Source organism: Nicotiana tabacum, chromosome 15, assembly GCF_000715075.1.
Source record: "Nicotiana tabacum cultivar K326 chromosome 15, ASM71507v2, whole genome shotgun sequence".
NCBI classification, from domain to species: Eukaryota; Viridiplantae; Streptophyta; class Magnoliopsida; order Solanales; family Solanaceae; genus Nicotiana; species Nicotiana tabacum.
The window spans coordinates 72,467,854-72,471,077 of NC_134094.1; positions in this window are offsets into that span (position 1 = coordinate 72,467,854).

Consider the following 3,224-nt stretch of genomic DNA (forward strand, 5'->3'; position numbering starts at 1 on the left):
CCTTTCTTTTTTTTCAAATGACTAGTGTTATTATATTATTTTGACAAAATATTAATCTTATAAAATTATGATCTAATATATTATATTATTTTGATAAATATTAGTTGTATTTTATTATTTAATATGGTATACAAAAATATAATAAAATCTACACAAAATCAAAGAATATACATCATGTAACAACCCGACCAGTCATTTTGTTTTCTAGATCCTCGTTTCCCTATTTAGTACTTTCCGTATGTGCTTTTGTTGTTTTATGATTTGCGAGGATGATAGTTTGGTTTTGGAAGAGTTCGGGTTGAATTCGAAACACTTAATTCCATAATAGTGGCATAAGGTAGCCAAGTTTGACTTGAGTCAACATTTTGAATAAACGACCTCGGAACCGGGATTTGATGGTTCCAATAGGTTCATATGATGATTTTGGACTTAGACGTGTGTTCGGATCGAGTTCGGTGAATCGAAAGCGTTTCGGCGCTTATTGTTGAAAGCTGGCGCCTTGAAGGTTTAAGAGGTTCTTAAATTTTGTTTGAAGTAGACTTTGGTATTATCTTTGTCCGTTTGGGATTCCGAGCCTGGGAATAGGTTCGTATGGTGATTTGTGACTTGTGCATAAAATTTAGCGTCATTCCGAGTTGTCTAAGTATGATTCGTCGTGTTCGGAGCTAGTTGAAGAAGTTTGAAGTTCATAAGTTGATTAATTTTGTATTAGGGTGTGATTCTTGCTTCTAATGTTGTTTTACGTGTTCCGAGACTTCGAGTAGGTCCGTATTATGTTTATGGACTTGTTGGTGCATTTGGACGGGGACCCGGGTGGCTTGGGTGTGTTTTCGACCACTCGGAGTTAAGTAAAAAATTGCAGAAATCCTGCTGTTGGTTTCCTTCTTCGCGAATGCGGAGAAAACCTCGTGTTCGCGATGAATGAATTGGGGCTGAGGACTTTTGTTATACGCGTCATGAATGCGGGGTCGCGATCGCGAAGCTTTGAGACACTCGCCTCCGCGTTCACGATTGTTGGGTCGCGTTTGCGTAGAATGGTCTGGGTTTGGGGCTCATCAAGTAGATGCCCTTCGCGTTCGCGATGATTGGTGGGGCTGGCCTTTGCGATCATGTGGATCTTGTCAAGATCGCGAAGAGGTTTTTGAGGGCCTTTGCAGTTTTGCCTTCGCGATCGCGAGGGCATTGTCGCAATCGCGAAGAAAGATCACTGGGCAGAAGCATTTTAAAACACGGGACTTAGGCTCATTTTCTTCATTTCTCTCGACTCTTGGCCGATTTTAGAGCTCCTTGGAGAGGGATTTTCACCTAGCATCTCAATGTAAGTAATTTCTACATAATGTGAGTTTAATATATAGATTATGGGTATATTTTAATATAGAAATTTGTAAAAATTATGGGATTTTTGTTGAAAAATCTAGGGTTTAGTAAAAATGGACTAGACCACGAAAATGATTATGGAATTTAGTAGAAATTATTTATTTGACTTCATAGGGTCATGGGTAACATTATTCTACGAAAATTTTTAAAATCCGGGCACGTGGGCCCGGGGGTGACTTTTAGGAACTTTCCGATTTGTGTTGGGTAATTACTTTAATAGATGAATTATGAACTTTTGAGCATATATTATTTAGTTTGTACGACCTTTGGCTAGTTTCGAATTGCTCGGCACCAATTTGAGGCAATTAGTGTGATTGAAGAGCCGGCTAGTGAACTTTGAAGTGAGGTAAGTCTCTTGCTTAATCTTGTAAGAGGGAATTTATCCCTGTAGGTAATTAAATTGTTATGTGCTACTAATTATGGGTGTTGCATACGCGCGAGGTGACTAGAGTCCGTACGTAGCTAAAAGCGTGTTTATGTCCAGGTAGACTTAGTACTTTATCATGCAATATTTGTATTGTTTGAACTCAATTTGTTAGTTTAATTACTTGAATTTATAATTTACATTGGATTTGGGATTTTATTAGATCGAGCTTCATTATCTTGAGTTTTGGCGAAATACTTGATTGTTGGTGGAAATTATGCCTTCTTTGAGTACCATTCATGTGTTGTAGTCATTGACCGCAGTTCGCAGAGTTTCTCTATTCCTATGGATCGGGCCGAATGCCTCGGCAGTATATTTGAGATTTATCTATGGTTCGTGCTGGTCGACCTCCGGCTGTGTACACGATTATTATGAATCGGACCGTACGACCACGCGTAACTCGTGCGTAATATTATTAAGAGTCAGAATATACATGATATTTTCTTCATGACTTGAGATTTGATAATTAATTGATGGTTTTTATTTGTTGAGATGGCATGTGATATTTGGGGACTTAAATTGATATCATGATTAAAGGATCACGCCATTTTCTGTTTCTTACTCTATTGTCACTGTTGTATTTCATGCCTATTTAAACTTCATGTACTTTATTTATTGACCACTAGTAAGTGTCGATGTCGGCCCCTCGTCACTACTTCTTCGAGGTTATATTAGATACTTATAGGGTACGCGTTGATTTACGTACTAATGCTGCACTTTTGCACAAATTGTGCAGGTACTGAGGCAAGTACATCTCGTATCCATTCGGCCGCGCATCAGCATCATCCAGAGACCTAGTGGTGAGCTGCTTCTCATGCTTCGATCGACAGGACCCGGAATCTTCTCTTGTTGTATTTACTATTTCTGTCTATTCTATTTCAGACAGTAGGTGTAGGGATTTTGTATATTCTACTAGATTGCTCGTGCACTTGTGACACTGAATTTTGGGAATTTCTAGTAGAAGTTTATGGTTTTGCCTAATATTATTACCATTTTATTTTTATGTCTTATATCTATATCTATCTATATCTATATCTATCTATCTATATTATTATAAAAGTACGAATACAATGTCGGTTTACAAAAATAACCTTATAATATTAAGTATAATAACTCATAATAAAAGGACATAATCGAAATTCTAAATATTAGTCTTATAATTGTCACGACCCAATTTTCCCTCTGTGTGACGTCGTGACGGCACCTAGTCTCTACAACTAGGTAAGACTAACATTTTTGCGGAATAATAAAATAAAAATATAAATTTAACCAACTATTCAAAAATACACAACAAATCCCAAAAATCAGAATATCGTGAATCACAAACTACAGAAGGAAAAATCTAGTGTCCCTATACATCAGAATCTAACAAGGAAAAATACATAAGATAATGGACACGAGAAAGAGTAGAAGGGGACTCTGA